Source organism: Canis lupus, chromosome 11 (assembly GCF_003254725.2).
Source record: "Canis lupus dingo isolate Sandy chromosome 11, ASM325472v2, whole genome shotgun sequence".
In the NCBI taxonomy this organism is placed as follows: Eukaryota; Metazoa; Chordata; class Mammalia; order Carnivora; family Canidae; genus Canis; species Canis lupus.
Window position 1 is genome coordinate 13,059,603 of NC_064253.1, and position 19,779 is coordinate 13,079,381.

Sequence of the window (19,779 nt, forward strand, 5' to 3'; positions counted from 1 at the left end):
ACCAAGGGATTAATAGATTCAACAGCGGCTTGATGAATTTCTCTGACAAGAGAGGCCTAACAGACCCTGCCAGAAAGAAAGGGGAGAAAACATAAATGCCCCGTGAGAAAGAGCCAAATAGCCTTTTCCTGTTTCCTTAGAGACTGACTGTCCTATGCTACAGAATGTGCTGTTTCTTATAAAAGCTTCTGGAAATGCACTTCCTTACCCAAATTCAAAGCAGGGCCACAAATCATTTATAGGAGACAAAAAACAATAAGTAGTGTCAGCACAGAGGAATATATTTTACTTTGCTCTGCCATGAGGAATTACGGTGGGTTGTGATGAGTGGAATATAAAGTAACATAAGTTGCCTGTTGACAACAGAGTTTGAAATTATAAAATGTAAAACCAATATATTTCTTCCACACTATGAAACAGCTGGGGTATTTTTATGGCTTCTAGCAGGATACCATGCCATCTCTCAAAACCCTATAATTCTGTAAGCACGTTAAGTGCAGCCTGTTATTTATTTTGTTTATTTGGCTTCAAGGATTTCACAGGCGGCTTTGCATAGAATCAAAATGTAAAGAAAGTGATCAACACTGAATCGTGCTGTCTTGAAGAATGTCCAGCCCTGGCTCTATTACAGAGTGGCTTGGACATTATGTTCAAAACACCAGTGTATCTGGGCGGAATGCCATCTTTTTTCCTGTAGGAAGGCAAAAAAAAATAAAAAATAAAAAAAAAGGGTTCAATCAAAAATGCTTTGGGAATGTCTCCTTCTGTGGTCTATCCAGAATCTAAGTATAAAAATTAAGTCTTTTATGAGGTTGACAGCAGCGGAGTTCATATAAGATCTCTTTAAATGACAGATGGTGATAAGCGAGTCAACACTTCTGATGTGCTAGACATTAGTGGTGTCCCAACTACTGACCCACATTAATGCAGCACGCCGCGCTAACAAAAGGCAGAAAACTCTGCCCAGCATCCTGCCCAAAACAATGACTTGTTTTATCATCTTCATTCCGGTTTCTCTGTCCAACCCACGCCTATCAATCAGTACAAAACACATGGCTTAAATGTTTCAGCTGCTAAATGTTGGGGCTTTTATGTTTTAATCAAAGATCACATTTTCGATTATTATTTATAGGCTGAACTCCTGGGAGGTAGAATTGACTGGAAATTTGTCGGGACGTGGGAAGCGCAAGAGGTTAGTGATTTCCAGGGCAGCCCGGTGGAGCAGAGGGCTGGGAGGGGTCTGAGGTAGGGACCAGATCATGCTCCGCTCTAAGATGCACAGAGCCACCCTCCCCTGCGACAAATACCAGCTGCATGAAAGCAGTAGAGAATCGAGGCAAACATACTCCCCTTGTTTTAGACAGAGGCCTTTTCTTTGCCTCGTAGGCTCAGGAATTTGGCGAGGAGAAGTATCCCTCTTCACACAGCAGTCTGCCAGCTGTCAGCAGCTCCTGACATGACAAAAATCCCAAAGCCGGGGGACTGAGGATGCGTAATACAGAAGGGCCCAGTTGTGTGAGTTGAAAAGAGAGGAAACATCAGATGTTGCTTTTCAAACAAAGACCCAGTTTCATGCTTAACACCACAAAGATAACTTGGTTTTCTGTTCTTAGGATTAAAAAAAAAAAAGGAAAGAAAGAAAGCAAAAAAAGAAAAGAAAACCTTTGTTCCTTTGAAGTAAGAGCAAGCTATGTGAAATGAATTTTAACCAGGTTCTGCCAATATCTATCAGCGCACAGCATTTCATATTGTAGATAATAAGAGTCTGGAGAAAATGACAGGCAGGAGAAAGGGAAATGTGGAGGCGAGGGCTGGAGTTGGCAGGATCCAGGGCAGACAGGGGCTTAGGAGCCCTTTCGGGACGAGTGTCATGGGGACTTGAGGCGAGTGTGTGCCCGCTTGCAGAGGTGTGGATTTTTATTTTTTTAAAATAATTACTCAACCAGCAAGGTGGTGCAGGGGTGGGGGTAGGGATGGGGGTTAATCTTTCTTTTTAAGAGTCCTCCTGAGCAAGAGATAGTCTGTCAATGCAATAAGGACTCAGTCATAAATGAATGGAGCATGTAGCCCATTATCTGTGGTAATAAATACCATTTATTAATAAAGTTTATGAAGACCTTCTCCTTTAGGTAATATAAAGGTGTGAGGATTCCTTTTTTTTTTTAAGAAAGAAGCCAATATAAAAAAGATGAAATGTCCTCTGAAAGACAGGACCTAATAAAGGACATGATAAGATTCAGCGTGTGTGATACCCACAGATGGAGCAGTAGAACCATGAGGGGTTGGTGAGGCTTAGGCATCCTTCTTAAAACAGTGTTTTTAGATTGCTTTAGAACACTAGAGGATTTTTTTTTAAATTTATTTGTGAGAGACACACACAGAGAGAGGGACACAGGCAGAGGGAGAAGCAGGCTACTACGGGGAGCCTGGCATGGGACTCAATTCCAGGACCCTGGGATCATGACCTGAGAAGAAGACAGATGCCCAACCACTGAGCCACCCAGGTGCCCCTTACTAGAGGATTTATTTTTTTTAATGTGAAAGGAACATGTCTTAACCATAGCTGGTAGAAATAAATGATTGAGTGAATGAGTGAAAGAATGAATGAATATGAAAGCCTGAGATCCTATTAGTAAGGCTGCTAGCTGTTTCTGGGCTACTGAAAAGAGAGGCCAGAAAGCTAGAAGCAAGTCCAAGGAACATCTCTAATATGAGGCTTTTCTGTGGGTAAATTCTCCACTACAAGGAAACAGGATCAGCAATCATATGGCACTGAGATTTCGAGCCAGGCCATCAACTGTGTTTGTATTTCCCTATGGTTTATCTTTATCTTTTTTTATTCAGTGTTTTCCCCCCTTTATGTACGTGTGCACTTGTGTTTTGTTTGGCTTAGATGTGGCTGTGCAGAGATAAAAACAAGCAAAGTTAGTTTAAAGGTAAGACAGGTGATGTGGTGACAAGGGCACGAGACAGGTGCAGAAAATCAAAGGGTAAACCAAAGCAGTAACTCCTCCCTTGAGGGAAGCCCACAGGGAGCTTCCCCCAGCCTCTCTCCCTCACCAACACCAAGAGGATTTTGCTTGAGGCCTCCCTATGACTCTCTCAAGAGTCTCCAATGTGAATGTTCTCCCCATCATCCCAAGGGCAAAATCATCAATGGTGCGTGCATAACAGTGGGTGGGTTTCTAACAGCATACACCAAGAGTGATAATAATTTTAATTGCATGTGGTTGTATTTCCTGTTAATGTTGGAACAGAACTGCGATGTGTTAAAGCAACTGCGGATGACAGAGCAACTTGGAAAATAATTATTGTGCAAGAAAAAGTCGATTTCTCTGGAAATTCTGCATGCGTCTCACACTAAGTGAAAGGATACTACACGGAGGCTTAGCATTTCTGAGTTTAGACTTTGCTCTCTGCGACACTTGGGCAAAGCTTCCATTTTCCATTACTTCGAAGTGAAGTGAGGATTTGGGGTAAACGATTTCTTAGATGACTTCACAATTCCCTTTTCATGATGTCCTGAGAGAGAGAGCGTGGAGTAATGGAAAAATCTGGACTTTTCAATCAGCGAGACCTGGACTTGAATCCCAGCTCAACAACTCACTGTGCTATGATGTTAGACAGGTTGGCTCTCTGAATCCCTCTTGGCTTTTGAGATTATGTCAAGCACGAGGCTGCATATCAAGTTGTGTGTGTGTGTGTGTGTGTGTGTGTGTGTGTGTGTGTGTGTATGTAGCACAGATATATAACTGGAAGTGGGGGAATGTTAGTGATGATTATGGAGACTGCTCTGATTCCCCTTTGACTCTGGGCTTGCAGACCCAAATCATTTTCACAGTTTAATAGACAATGATCTGTCTGGAAAGAATCATCTTCATGTTCATCATACAGCAAAAAGCCCCTCTGATTTGTATGTTAACATGCAAGTTTAACTTGAAACCCCTATCAAATCCTTCCAGGACTTCAGGGTCCTTGGAGACTGCCCCTGCAATCTTGTTCACAGCAAAAAGCAAAGCCTGAAATACTGTAACTCATACAGAGTAAACCCAAAGGATACAGCTCCACCTTAGTAGGGAATCCATATAAGCCAACATTGACTCCTGAATAAACTCAGGAAAATGAAATGTGTCCAGCGAAAGGGCTCACAAGGAACCCCCAACCCCTGGAGGGAAGTCAGACGAGCACACATCCACCTGTCTGTCTACAACATCCGTTTTATTCAAATTATGCAACAGATCTACCCCAGAGCTAGGGCCTCTCCCACAGCAATTCTGCATTGTTAACTGGAAAAAGAAAATGAGTTTCTAGAGGAAAAAATAATAGAGCAAATAATTACATTTCTTAATGGCAGAGTGTGTTGGCATGCATAGTACATTTCTAGGGAGGAAATGTAAAGAAAATACTGATTTATATCTTGCAGAGATAAAATATATATGAAATGGTTTGACTTGAATTCTGTATTTTCAGAAAGCATACTACCCTATGCATTCAAAGTTTAGAAGTTCAGATATAGCCGACACCTTGAGATCACATAGTCAAACACCAACAGTCATTTTTGGAGAGGAAAGCTACTTTAACATTACTTGCCTGTATTTCACCTCTCTGAAGTTCCCCACGTCCCCTGACTTATATCCAACACAATATTTTACATATAACTTGGTCACTGAGCTAAATGTTCCCCAAATAGTTAGGTGATGTATGTGCTCATGTTGGTACCCATTTCCAAAACTCTACACGTTGACCACACATTGTGTGTGGCTAAGAACCTTAAAGAAATACCAAAGGATGAAATTCAAAGGGTTCTATATGTAAAGTCTGATTTTACAGACTGTACTTGACTATCAAGGCCTGGATTCTCAACCACCCTGCAGGAGTAACTCTGTTTTTAGATAATGCAACTTGTAGCTAAATCTAGGGTCTTTCATATTTATTTTTTCCCCAGGGTCCAAGGTCACCTCCTAGGATAGAAACTAGTCTCTTAAAAGAATAGTTTGTTTTGTCCACCAAAATTGCTTCCTGCAGCAGATAAAGACAACTGGCACATTTACTGATCCAAACCCAAAAACGCTGATAGAAGGAAATCATGAAACAGGTTTCCTAGCGCCACAGGCAAATGATAGAAGCTACTATACTCAAATGGCATAGAATAAAACACTGAAATGCAGACTAATTCCCCATACATCAGAGATTTAGCAATTTTAGGAACATTTTCAGTAAGTTAAGGTCCTTCAATAACCACCTGAGTTTCTAGAGTTTCTGAAAAACTAATATGCTCCAGAGCACCTAGCACACACATGGAAGGCCTGGGAAGATAGAATTCACTCTCTGCTGGCTTATTTTACTCTAAACAGAGGAAATTCTCATATTCTGCTGAGCCATCTGAATGCTGATAGAATGAGGTTTGGATTGAATCATGCCTTTCTTTCTGCATGGAACAATCTTCTACTCTTGCCTTTTTAGATTTCTGGTAGGAAGTCAGCCAGACTGACCAAATGATAAAATTTTCTTGAGTTTGTTTGTTTATAAAGATTTTTTATTTATTTGAAAGAGAGAGAGAGAGAGAGAGAGAGAGAGAGATAGAGAGAGAGATGGTGTGCGGGTAGGGGCAGCAGGAGAGTGAGACAAGCAGACTCCCCACTTGGCAGGGGGCCCAATGCAGGGCTTGACCCCAGAACCCTGAGATCATGACCTGAGACAAAATCAAGAGTCAAACAGTTAACTGATCCAGGTTCCCCTTGAGTACATTCATTAATATATAAATGATGCATTATTATCTAATATCACTGAGCTTAATTTGTTCATACTGTATTATCAACTCTGGATTTCATAATTAAACATAGTATCTAAAAAGGGTGAAAGCCTGATTTTCCTAACGACATACAAACAAAACTTTTGACAAATACCAAGGCACAATATTATACAAGACTTTCTTAAAATGTATAGGGAACCCTAACCAGATCTACAACCAGATATTCAAGATTCAGAGCTAGGGCTGTTTTTCACAATTTGATTAGCTCTAAACTATGTCCACGTATCAGGAAGCCTTATTTACTGAAGTAATATATGTATTTTATGTATATATATATATATATATGTGTATATATATATATATATATATATAGTTTTTATTACATATATATCTTCATAATGTCCTTTCCAGCTATTTATAATGTTTACATAGGAGACAGAAACCCAGATTACCTAAAAATGTGGTAGGCATGCATCTCATTCTGCTCAGGAGGGTCTCACTTTTTGCCAGTTATCCAAGAATATTTATAGTGTCTACTTTCATTTTCAAAGGTGTCAATAACTTATGGTAATAAATTATGTAGTCCATGTACCAGGAAGGAAGGAAGGGTAGATAGATAGATAGATAGATAGATAGATGGGATTCATTCTATGGATTCGTGACAAGGAAAGAAAGCACAAGGAACTGGAATAGCCATTAGATGGCCAGGCAAGATGCAAAGCTAGAACTATGCTGAGAATACCACCACACTCCAGGCACCCAAAGATGGCTCCCTATGGTCAGAGAGCAAACATTAGCAGGAGCAGAAATAACAGTAATTAAATTGTCAGTGATGGTTATAAAAATGGCAAGGAAACTGCTAGCAAAGGCTGGAAAAACATTGACAAAATGTTTATTGAAAGTTGGAAAAATGGTGCCCCAGATGACTTAGTAGTGAAACAAGTGGAAAACTGATTCTGGTGGGAAGGTGGAAGAAAGAAAGTAAGCTAACTATCTTCGAGATCACAGTAAGACAATTTTTAGGTAGAATGTGAAAAGGGTCAGATGGCTTCTTTAATTGCAAAGGTGTATGAGATAGCAGATCATTGAGCAAAATTTCAAGGGACCAGAGAGGGATGAGGAATTGCTGATTTGAAAAATAAAACTATTTCTCATTCCTATTCTGAAAAGATTCTCAAAGTGAAACACTGCCTGGGGTATAGATCAAGTATGTGGCTATAAGACTTGGTTAAGATTGCTAACAGATCTAAGGCAGTGTCTAAGATACACCCCCTCAGCTACACACACATATACACACACAGACTTAATCCAATCCAGTGTCATTTTATTTGTAAAAATTTTCATTTCTCTACTTGGAACTTTTCTTGATACTACAATATGATTTCCATAGGATTACATACATTATAGTTCCTCAAACATCTTTGACCATGTCATTTCTTAACACACAACACTTATCTTGAGAACTAGTGCTTTGGAGAGCAGAGTTTGGAAAACATGACTACATAAATTTAAAAAAAAAAAAAAAACCTCTTCTTTGACCTTTCCCAGTCTGGGAAGACTAGATGTCAGGTGTTGTATTAGCTGCATTTGTTTTAATATCCAATATAAATAAGTTAAAATAAATTCTTTATTGATTAGTAAGGAGACACACAGCAAAACACATGGTAGAGATATAAAATAGAAAATGCGCTATCTGGTCCATGGCAAGGAAAGTGATGGATCTGGTTATGTCCTGCAATGACTGATCTTGTCTTTTTGTGTTCTTGTTCAAATAGATAGCTACCTTATTTTTAATGACCACTTTGATGCTTTATGTTCACATACTCACATCAGGAATTTCAATTTGTCTCTATCACTGATGAATCAGGTGTCTAAGTTAGGACTGTGATGTGAATCATTTGAACTAGGTTAAAATCATGAAATGAAAAGAGACGTGATAGGTAACATGCATGCAGTTATGTCAAACAGATTTATATAGGAGATGATTATATTAACTAGCTAACATGTGTTTTACTTTTTAATTATTATAAGTAAACCCTTAGGAATATGTTACTGATTTTTTCCTTTCCCCATAAGGCCATTTCTTTAAATCCAAATTTCGATGTGGATGAGCTCTGAATAATGGATAGAAGTGTTGAATCACTACATTGCATACTCAAAGCTAATAGAGCACATGTTAACTCTACTGGAATAAAAAAAAATTCCATCTGGCACACACACAACAAATAAGCTCCATGTGGGCAGGAATCTTTGTTCTATTGTCCTAAGTGCCTAATGTCTGGCACAAATTTTTATTCAATAAATTAATAAAAAACAATTTGTTTGAATAAAAATTTGTTGAATTAAAAAAATAAAAAAACTCCTTGCATGAACTAGAAGGGAGAAAGTCAATTTTTTTTTTAAATTACTTAAGGCTTACTGCCAATGAAGGACTATATGTAATAAATGCCCAGCTGTGTTTGTTGATTTTGTGTCCTTCCTTTAACATGTCAAAAGATAGAAAATATAATAATTTTTAACAATAAAAATCAAATATGTAAATGACTTAGCTCTTAAAGGATGGATCTCTTACTAGTCATTTAATACCCTTACAAAATCTACTGCATGGATGGTCAAGGACCAAATTGAGAGATAAAAAAACGCATCATAGGTATTAAACATAATTAGTTTACCTTAATTTAATGTTAGATGTGATATGTGATTTCTAAAAAAGAGTTCCTAATGATATTAGATTGTTTTATCCTAGCAAAGAAGGCTTTAGTATTTGGAACAAATGATTAATCTTTTTTTTTTTTTAACCAAAGTTCTTGTTGTGCTTTCTCAACTAGGCATTTTAATTTCCAGGTTGACAACCAGTCAGAAAGAATCTATTATAAGTGATCAAAGAATATGCTTGATAGGCTAGTTTCTTAAAATGACAAGTAGAACAGTTTTGTGATAGAGAAAAATTGATGCTTTAATCTCTGTATTTTGATGCGCTGTATACCACGTTGCCTTAGCTGAAATGCATTTTGTTCTTAAAGCTTTCACTAAGTGTTTCCTCTTTCAAACACTTTGTCAGGTAGAGAGATGCTCTGGATGGAATCTGTTACTAATGGTGTAATAACTGTTTTACTACATAACATGCAGAAAACTGGTTTGTCTTTCTAATATCTGACCCTAAACTCCAGTTCATAAGTTGAGAGAAAAATGAAAACAGAAAAAAGGACAGAAAAATAAATATTTTCCTTTTGAGTATTTTAATAGTCAGGGGCTCATTATAACAAAGGAAGTTAATAATGATAAAAATTGGTATTTGGAGTTTTCCAGAAATGCAAAGGCCTAAGCCTGGAGGTATCAGAGCATAAAACATGAGTTAGCTTGGCAAACCATGCATCTTAGGAGTCTGAATCACAAGGGAATTTGCCTCTGCTATTCTAGGTACATAAAATGTAACATCGCTTCCTATTTCTAAAATAAATCATATCTACCTCCAAGCTTCAATGGCCAAGGTTCACACAAAGGTTAATATTTTATTGCTTCCATATCCTTCCTAGTCAAACACCGGGACTTCCAGGGCTTGTGTGGTTCAGGAAAATTGTGAAGAGGCCTCTGATGGCACTTTTTGTTGGTTGCTAATGAGTTGCTCATTGTTTGGGCTTCGGTGATTCTCATAAAAGCAAGGGACTCCACTGGTGTCATGACAGGCTCAGGCACAAGGACTTGATCCCAGCTCCCCAGGCCATGACATATGTTGGTCAGAGAGATGTGAATGAGGGCAGGAATCCCCACCACTTACATAACAGCAGAACTGCACAACTCCTGAGACCAGTCAATGGTCTCTACCCCTCAGACCACAGAAATGCAATTCATGCCATCTTTGTAGTCACAGCACCCCTTTCCTCTCACGACTCAGGGGTTAGCCTTTTTACCTTCAGAAAAGCCACCTTGATGCTCCCAGTCTTCCTATCACTTTCAAAAACAAACTTTGCCTGTAGATACTCTATAAGTACCCAGGAATGTGACTTTCTGTACTGCTGAAGCAAAAAGATGTCATTCCTTCCTGTCACAAGGAAGCAAAGAAGCTATGAGCCACACCCCTGGTCTGCATTCCCTGGATGAGAGGATCGTCTTGTAATTCTTTGGAAACATGGAGCAAACAAGAAAAGCCATTAGTTGACTTCCTCATCACTAACTCTTTTCATTTCATATGAAGGCATTTAACAGAATAAAAACTCTAGGAAGAAGAAAACCTCATAGAAATCAGTAGATACCCAAACAGAGGAGAAAAGGTTAGGAATTAAAATGTGAGGTTAGAGGGTACATGAGAAAGTCTTACTACAAGTGGGAAGAGTTGCTGAGAGATTAGATCTTGCTCAAACCTTGTTCCTTTTCTGAGACCCCCTCCCTGCAAACAAAAAGAAGTTCACATCTTCCCAGGTTTTTTCACTAGAACAGCAGCAACAACTACATTTAACTGAGAACTTTCCATGTACCTAGGCACTATATAAAGCTAAGTGCTTTATATGCATTATTTCTTTCAAGTTTTATAAAAAACTCTATGAAGTCGGTCTATTGTTTCTGCCCTTATTACTGAACTTTTTGTTGCAAGTCAAACGGACTATGTAATGAGCAGAAGCCTAAATAGAAGGCTTCAGGTTTATCAGATCCTCAAGAGCATCATCAAAGAGCTTTCAGTGTGTTCATCCTCCCTGGATGTGTTGGCTTCATCCTAAAGCTTGACCACCCTCATGGTCAGGAGATATCTGCCACCAGCAATTGAGTAATTCCTTGTCCACATACAATAATAGAACTAGCCACTCTTCTGTGTCTTGTTTATAATTACGATTGTTCTAAATAAAACTCCAAGTAGCACGGGCTTGTCCATGTGTGAAACAAATACTGGAAAGGAGCTTGCATGGCAACAAATATCTTAGACAAATCATCAGAAGTGGAATGATGTTTGGAGGCCAACCACAATGACCACTGTGTGCAATACTCTACAAACACAGGAAATAAAGAGCTAGGAAGTTAAATGATTTGCCCAAGATCACGTAGCTGTCAAAGGCAGATGTAGGTCTGCTTAGCCACAATGGGAATGCTCTTAAATTTTGTTTTAGAACACTCGAGCACATTATGGAGGTTCTGAGAACCCAAATATAGATGCTTATTTAGAAGTAAGAGAGATCTACCAAAAATGACCTTGTTTTTTCAAATACAAGAAACCAAACAGATAAAACCACTTAGGTGAGGGAATACTATGATACTGTATTTGTGGGACTTGGGACCCTGTTGAGTTTTTGTATTTACTTATTACAATGGAAAACAACAAAGGCATGGAAAGAAGAGGGAATGCTACCATCAAAGCAAAATACAACAGCTGGTTACCCCACTTTATTTCGAGCCAAGAAGATGGTTTGCTAAAGACTCACTTGTTTCTTTTCCATGACTGTGTTCTAACTACTCCTCAATTCATTCTTGTCATGTGAATTGAACTCCAAGTTTAAAAAAAAAGAAATGAACAAACTATTCATTTTAGCAAATTGTTTTCCTTCCCTACTTCAAAAAATTCAAAGTGGCCAAATAAAATTCATCATTCAAATATAAATCATTTTTAACAGGTCATATAAATGACTGATTCTATTAACTACTGAATCAATAAAGTAGAATCTCCTTCAGTGCCCTGGGAATTATATGATGGATCTTTCCTTTTCATCAATAACTCTGAATAGCTCTGTGTTAATAAATACTTCATATTTCTCACACAGATTATTTGTCAAGTAGTAGATTATTTGTAAGTAGCAAGATGAGAGGAACTTCCCAATCCTGATTTGATTCACTGTCTATATGAATTTAGGGATCAGATTAAGAGGTCCTGCCCTCAAATGATGAGAATGGGACACATTACGAGAAATGCAATTATTCTGAATAAATGAAAAACAAAGACTTCCCTTTGTTTCTTATCTCCTTTCATTCCATCTTTATCTTAATCATGAAAATGCTATGTTCGTAATGATTTTTAATTTTTTCTGATTTTCTTCTTTGAAACCATAGGAAATTAATACTATTTTTCCTCTCTTTCCCATTTTACTCAGTCATTCCTTTTCCTTGTATGTTGTGGGCTGATTATCAGTTAAAGTACATGGATAATTTTTTTTCCACAAATAGATCAGAATTTTAAATGACTTCTAGTAAAATTAGTATTCTGTGAGGTTTTAAAATTCAGTTTTCATATTTGACAAAGTATACGTATTTGAACCTCCAGATAAAATGAGAATATTTTGTTGCTGTTGCTGAGGTGGTTTCCTTTTGTGTATAGGCATGATCTCAACAATTCCAGTAATTTTTTACTGGGCCTGTTTATCAGTGATAAGAAACTCTGAGGTTGATGAAGGAGGAATTCTAAAAAATCTGACTGAGTCCAGAGATGAGCAATATATTTTCTAATGAACCTAAAGATTAAAACAAAAAAAAAATAATTTAGCTTTAATGACCAACATTTGGAGATGTCCATCTCTTTTTTCATTCTGGTCATTCTTGTGACTATGAATAGCATACCATTGTGTGTGTATGTTTTGAAGATCTCTAATTGGATTTATTAAATGATTCATGACCTGGACAGCAAGCATTCCATCTACCAAGAGGAAAGCTCCATTGCATTATACAAAGTGGAAGGATGGAAGGTTTTTACAAGTGGAGTGGAACAAGAAAGTCAGTAGCAAAAGGAAAGGATTGTTTGAGGCAAGGTCGATTTCCCTGGGGTAGGGTGCGGGGGTAGAGGATCTTAGAAAGCAGATTACCTCATCTTCCTTTGGGAGTAGAGGAGGGCCCATGTGGCAGACTCATTGGCGCCCACCATAAAATTGCTTTCTGATCATTAAGACTAAATTTCAAGGGGATGTTAAAAGGGCAATCGGATGAGGTATTAAACTCCCCTTTGCTGACTTGGGACTGTAGCCTAAGTGGCCTGTGGTTTCTTTTTAACAACTGACCTCTTTGGATCAGATTCTGAAGTTAACTGAAAAATGTGATCAAAATTTAAGATATTAGAGCCACACTCACCCACTGCCCTATCCTTCTAGAAGCCTTTGTTGATCCTTTGTGTGGTAACTTATTATGGTTTTAATGGCATAGGCTTGATGACTGATGACAGTAAGCACCTTGTTCATGAGCTTTGTGACTATTCACATATTCTTTCATCAAGTCCCTAAGCTTTGCTCTCACTTATTTGGGAGGTGGGGATATTTGTCTTTCTATCATTGATTTGCAGGTGCCTGTTAGCTATTCTAGGTATCCATTCAGATAATTTTGCTGCAATAATTTTTTCCCCAGTCTGTGGCTTCCCTATGCATTTTCCATAGTATCTTTTGATGAGCAAATATTCTTAATTGTGAAGAGGCCCAATCTATTAATTTTGTCTTTATGATTAATACTCTATCTCAAGGCAATGAAGATATTCTCTTACTTCAAAGAATCTTATGATTCTGAGCTTCATGTTTGTACCCATGACCATTTCAAATTAATGCTCATATAAAGAATGAGAATTGGATTGCTGTTCATTTCTAATTATCCCAGCAACATCTGTTCAACATGACTTGGATATCCCTTTAGGATTGACTTGGTATCTCAATCAAAACCCAACTTGCCATATGTGTGCTTGTCTGTTTCTGGAATTCCAGGTCTTCTCCACTGAACTATTGTCTAACATTGTGCCAAAGCACACAGTCTTGATTGTCATAGCTTTATAAAATCTTAAAATTAGATAAGTTTCTGGAATTATCTTCTCAGTGTTGTTTGGCTATCTTAGATCCTTTGCATCTCACGTGAATTTTAGAACCAATTTATTAATTTCTTCCAACAAAATTCATCTGCTGGAATTATGATACTGCTTTCAATCTATATATCAATTTATAGAAAATGAGTATGTTGTTTCTACCTAACCAAGAACATTTTGTATCTTTCCATTTAAGTAAGTCTTCTTCTTTTTTTTTTCTTAAGATTTTATTTATTTATTTGAGAGAGACTGAGTGAGAGACAGAGACAGCAGAACAGAGGAGAGGGGCAGAGGGAGAGCTAGAACAGACTTTCCACTGAGCCGGGAGCCCAATGCAGGCCTCCATCCCAGGAAGCCAGGATCATGACCTGAGCCAAAGGCAGATGCTTATGCAACTGAGCCACCCAAGTGCCCTTAAGTCTTTAATTTCATTCATCCATGTCTTCTAATTTCAATGAATAGACCTTTTCCATATTTTGTATATTTTACATATTTGATGTTTTTTGATGTTACTATAAATGTAATTGTTACTGCCATCTTATCAATTTTACAGAATCAATATATATCAATTTATACCAATTATATAGAAATATACTGATTTTTATCCTGAAAACTTATGTCTTGACAAATTCATCTTCTGCTAATATGGAATATCTTTATCTCTAGTAATTTTCTTTTTCTGATGTTAATATAACTATTATTTTTTTATATTTAATGGATACATTATATATATATATATATATATATATATATATATATATATATATTCTTTCCATTTTACTTTTAACCTGTGTTTTCTGTAGATAGTTTTTAGTTGGGTCTTACTTTTTAATCTTGTCTACAAATCTTTGCCTTTTAAGTGAAGCATTTGGTCAATTTATATTTGATAGCATTATTAATGTGCTTTATTTTCCCCAATTGGTGTGGCTTTTTTTGTTTTTATTCTACTTTTTAAAGATTTTATTTATTTGAGAGAGAGATAGATAAAGCACACAAGTGGGAGAGGTGTGGAGGGAGAAGCAGGATCCCCGCTGAATAGGGAGTCTGATGTGGGGCTCAATCATGACCTGAGCCAAAGGTGGACACTCAACATACCCAGGCACCCTGGGTGTTAATTTTTTATTTACTCCATTTGTACTTTGTATCTCTGTAACTTCTTTCCTGCCCTGTTGGGGAAGAAGTGGGTATTACTGAGAATTCTATTTTGTTTTGTATATTAATTAAGTTAAACATTTTATTCAAAATTTTAATAGAGGATCTGAATATAATGTACATTTTTATTTCTTTCAAATAATAGTATACTCATTCATAAATAGTATAAAAAATGTATAGTATTATTCCATGTACCCCTCCACCATTACTTTTTCTATTTTACTTTTTCTATATTTGTCTTCTACTTTACTTTGATATACGTTAAAAACCTCATGATACATTGGTACTGTTTTTGCATTAAACACGTGGTCTTTTAAAAAACAAATATATATAACTGTAACATAAAAGGATTTTTAAAAAAATTTCTTGAGTTCCATTTGATATTATCTGGTTCACCCTGAAGAATTTCTTTCTGCATTTCAGTGGTAAAGGTCCCCTGGAAATAAATAATTTCAGCTTTCTTCCATTTGAAAATGTAATTCTGTTGTTTTCCTTTTTTAAAGGATATTTTTGCTAGATATAAAATGCTAGGTTGACAGTTCTATTTTGTTCTTTCGGCATTTTTAAGACGTCTTTCATTAGTCTTATGGCTTCCACTATAACTAGAAAGAACATAACTATCCTCTCTATTGCTGTTCACTTATATACATGTGTCTTTTTTCTCCAGCTACTTTGAAGCGCTGCTTTTTCTGTTTGTTTTTTAGTAACTGACTACAGTGTGGTTTTCTTTTTATTCATCCTCCTTAGATTTGCAAGTGGCTTGGATCTTTCATCAATTTTACAAAGTTCTTAACTATTATTTCATCAAATATTACTTCTGCACCATTGTCCTTTTCCTCTTCTTGAACTATTTGTTATTTTCCCACTGATCTTAGATGGTCCTTGCTTTTCTTTTAACTCTTTTTTTTTCAACTTAGGTATTTTATATTGACTATTTCAAATTTATTGAAATCTTCCTCTACTGTGTGCAATCTTTTCTCAGGTGTATCTAATGAATTTTCCCTGATGTTACATTTTTCATTTCTAGCTTTTCCATTTAGTTTGATTTTAAAAACTTTTTTTGTACATCTGCCAACATTCCCTATTTCTTCATGAATGTGGTGCACCATTTCCACTATATCTTTTATCTTTTCTATCATGTATATTTGAAAGCACTTTCTGATGACTCCAACATTTGGTCCATCTCTGAACCTTTTTCTATTGACTATTTCCTCTCTTGACCATGGATGCCATTTTCTTGCCTAATTGTGTGTCTTGTAACCTTGAAGTATGCAGCAGACTTTTCATATAAGAGGACAGAAGAGTCTAAAATAATTTTTACTTTCAGAGGTGCAGGCTCCTTTCTCTGTCAACCTACTGGAGGTGAGGTGTGTGTGTGTATGTGTGTGTGTGTGTGTGTGTGTATCTGTGTTGTGTCTGGACTTTGTTGCTGCTTTAGTTTAACCCAGTTCGCCATTCACTTGAAATATTTTGAGGGTGGGATTACAGTCCCTTCATCAGGAGGAACTGAGATCTGAGCATTGAAAATACTCCAGAGGTATGTCCACGTTTCACATCCAAGCCACCAGCTTTCTGAATTGTTTTATATATCACCATATTTTACTACCCAGTTGCAAGATTTTTGGGATTGCTCTGTAGAGTCTCTTTCCTTTCTTGTCTTACCACCAACTTCTTTGGGTACCTCAAGAGATATTTTGCAATCTTTCTTCCACCTTTTCTGTTCTTTACAAAGCAGATGGACTTACACTTATGAAGAGACTCTGTGCCTTAGAGCACTTCTCTTAGCTCTTCAGCCCACATCAATTTTTGATAACTAGAGCCTGGAGCTCCTGGGCAGAGAGACTGTTTGTTCTCTGAGCTCTCCTACAAGCCCAACAATATTCTGAATGTAAAAGTCTAGATTGTCTCAAGAGGTTTATCTTAGCTGTTTAAGTAAATATTTATCCTAAGAGGATGTGTCTCAGAATCATCATTTAGAGATATCATATTACTACCTCACCAGACATCTGTTTTTAAAAATCATGCAATCCACACAAAGATGGTTTGACAGTACATAGGCTAGTTGACATTAGTTTTATTAGGTAGATAATTTATTAAAACATCATCATTTTAAACACTCTAACTGTACTGTTTAGAAAGCTTTTTGGTCTAGTGGAACTCTTTCACAAGGTGATTCTTGACTATATTCTTTGTTTCTTCATCGCTTACTAATGAAGCTTGGGAGTACCATGTGACTTCATTGCTTCAATTTTCTTAATCTGTTCATTATCCACTCCAGGGAGAAATGTGAGAATTAATAAGTCTCTAAAGTACCTTGAAAACTTTTAAAAAAGAACTACATAAATTGAAGCAGTCATTGCCACAGACATCTATTTTAAAAGTTATTTTTATAGTTAAAAATTATACTAGTCTTTTCAGTTGTATAGTATTCATCACCAAGTAGATGTGAATGAGCTAATAATTCAGGGATCTAGCTTCTAAGTTTCTAAACAAAACACTAATAAAATACCAAACTGGTTCACTTTAATTTTAAACTATAATGATATGTACACATGGGAATCCTCATGGAGTTTCTAAAATCTTGGAGGGAAAGACAGTTTGCAGGATTCCAATTAGATGTAATAGTCTATTTGAATCAATGGTAGTCCATCAAATTGCATTTGCGATTATGTCTCAGTGATAGCTCATGGGAAAACATCATGTAATCCCAGAAAATGAAGTGTGCCGGATGGTCTTGGTAAGGATTTGAGGACAGGATTATTAGAGTGCTTGTCACCCAGCATAGCAAGACCATTGAGAAGACTCCTTTTGATAGTGTTCCAAGGAGAAAACTGAAGTTCCAAATAAGCATATCTATTATTGAAGCAGCTAAAAATGCTACTTTAGAATTACGACATTCAAAACATGGCAGGAGTGAAATTAAGTTTCCAAAGAGTGTTCATCATTCCCTCACTCAAGGCCCACATTCTGCACTGGCTACTTGGACATACTATGATATGCAGAGCAAATAGTAACCCAACCTAAACATCAGTGCCTGTGCTATGTGGCAGTTCAGTAGAGTGTCCACATCCGTAGGGCATTTTACAAATCTTGGTCAATAAAGAAACTTTTGACTTTTGCTGTATAGTGACTTAAGGAGAAACAAGTATATTTGTAAAAGCCCTGAAAATCTTCTGTTCTCAAAGCTACATTTTAATGTTATAGAGACCTTAATGTTTTGTCATTTCATGAAAAAAAAAAACTATTCATATTCTCCAATAAAAAATGCACTAGATCAGAGGTCTCCAAACTTATGGTACATTCCTATTAGTAAAATGATGTTGAACAAAAATCCTCCAATACATGCATATTTATTTATTTATAAATTATATGCATGTAGTATCATTATTAAGTGGTACCAAAAAGCAGGATATACACTTGAGATTATAACCACTTCTAACACTGATATGCATAAAATGATATTTGAAAGTCTTCTTAATAATTTCAATTTTGTTGCCTAAGTACGTGTCAGATCTTTTTACAGTTTGTTTGTTTTTTTCTTAAATGAATATTGGCTGATGTTGAGCTTGCTTGAAAAGTAATAGTGACAACTCTGCCAATGTCTAGTTGTTTGCCTGTGCTTGCATTACGAGTATAACCTTTACTCCATGGTTTTTCTGCCATAACCTTTTAAAGTCACTTGCACTTTTTAATGAAGAATGGTCTTTCATTGAAGTGCGTGGTAAAAGGCACAGACTAACTAAATCTGGCACACATAAACTGCAATATGCTACACAACACTGAACATGTGTATAGCATGTCTGATATAAGATAGTGTAATATACAAACTAGGTAAGAAGTAAAAGTCAATTTCCTTCATATTTTTTAAATAGAAAAGAGGGACATTATGATACTTCCTTTCTGTATTTCATTGTGCTCACCCCCTGGGCCATGTGCCTCCACTCTGGAGACCATTGGCTTAAAAATGACTCACATTTGAAAGTGGAAAAACAGCACGGTTAAAGGAAGGAAAAGTGCTATTATTAATCCTCAAACACATCATGCTCCAAGGAAGAACCAAACTGAAAATCAAGAAAGGATGACAACACAGGCAAGAATCAAAATACATTAATTTCTAGTGGTACTTTTCCAAAGGCATGGATGATTCCTTTCCCAGAAGAGAAGGAAACAAAGTAACACAGGATAGGGAGAGGTGACCCCAGGGATATATGGGCAGCATGGGGGACACTGATGTGGCTGGCAGGGCAAGCATATAAAAATGAAGAGGAAGAAAAGACAGCTGATGAGAAGAAATTTTGATAAAAATGAGAGAAATTCTGGGGCACCTGCATGGCTCAGTTAGTTAAGCATCTGCCTATAGCTCAGGTCATGATCTCAGGGTCCTGGGATAGAGTCCCATGTTGGGCTCCTGGCTCAGTGGGGAGTCTGCTTCTCTCCCTCCTTTCCCTCTTCCCCTCGCCCTATTCATGTCACTGTCTTGCACATGCTCTCTCAAACGAATTTTAAAAATCTTTAGAAAAAATAAAGAAATTCAGTGGAAATCAAACCAGGGAAGAAGAAACACATTTTAATTGTGAGTGGGCCTAAGACGTGGTAGTAAAAGAGAAGGGAGTTATCAGCCCCCTCAGATACTGCATTTACATCACTGGTAAGATCAAGCCATCATCTGTGGCACATTTAGTTACAGTGACTCAGAGACATGACTTTGTCACTTCTTATCCCTGTCTCCACAAGAAAGAAATCCTCTCAAGCTCAGAGCCCCTCTTTGTGCCATGCTGCTCCTCTCTTCCCAGTCCCATCAAGATCCTAATTCTCCATTTCTGTCCACCCACCCTCTCAGGCACCTTCAAACCCTCCCCACAGCTGTCCCCCTATGCCTTCAAACATGTATAGTTCTCTCCTCCCCTAGAAAATGTTCTCTTGACCCAGGTGCCCTCTACAGCTACTGCTGTAATTTTTTTTCCCTTTTGCTGCTGAACTTTTCAAATAAGCAGACCATGTCTACTGCCTCCATTTCCCCTGACATACCCTGAAACCAGGGTTCTGTTTTCTGCACTTTGCAGAAAAGAATTCCTCCCCGCCCTTCTCATGCAATCATTACTATGACCTATTTATGTTTCAG

General features: G+C 37.2%; 1 long non-coding RNA gene across 5 annotated transcripts in view; it reads left to right on the top strand.

Annotated features, from left to right (window-relative positions):
- LOC112650297 (uncharacterized) overlaps nucleotides 1–19,779 on the top strand; it is a 104,395-nt gene that overhangs the window by 69,092 nt on the left and 15,524 nt on the right. The window contains exons 8-10 of one of the 5 annotated variants that reach the window (XR_003130087.3): nucleotides 1,133–1,192; nucleotides 1,387–1,515; nucleotides 3,258–6,039. The exons of the other annotated variants lie outside the window; for them this stretch is intronic. This is a non-coding gene — a long non-coding RNA (uncharacterized LOC112650297). Of the gene's footprint in view, nucleotides 1–1,132; nucleotides 1,193–1,386; nucleotides 1,516–3,257; nucleotides 6,040–19,779 lie in introns of those variants that run through there. 5 annotated transcript variants of the gene reach the window in all.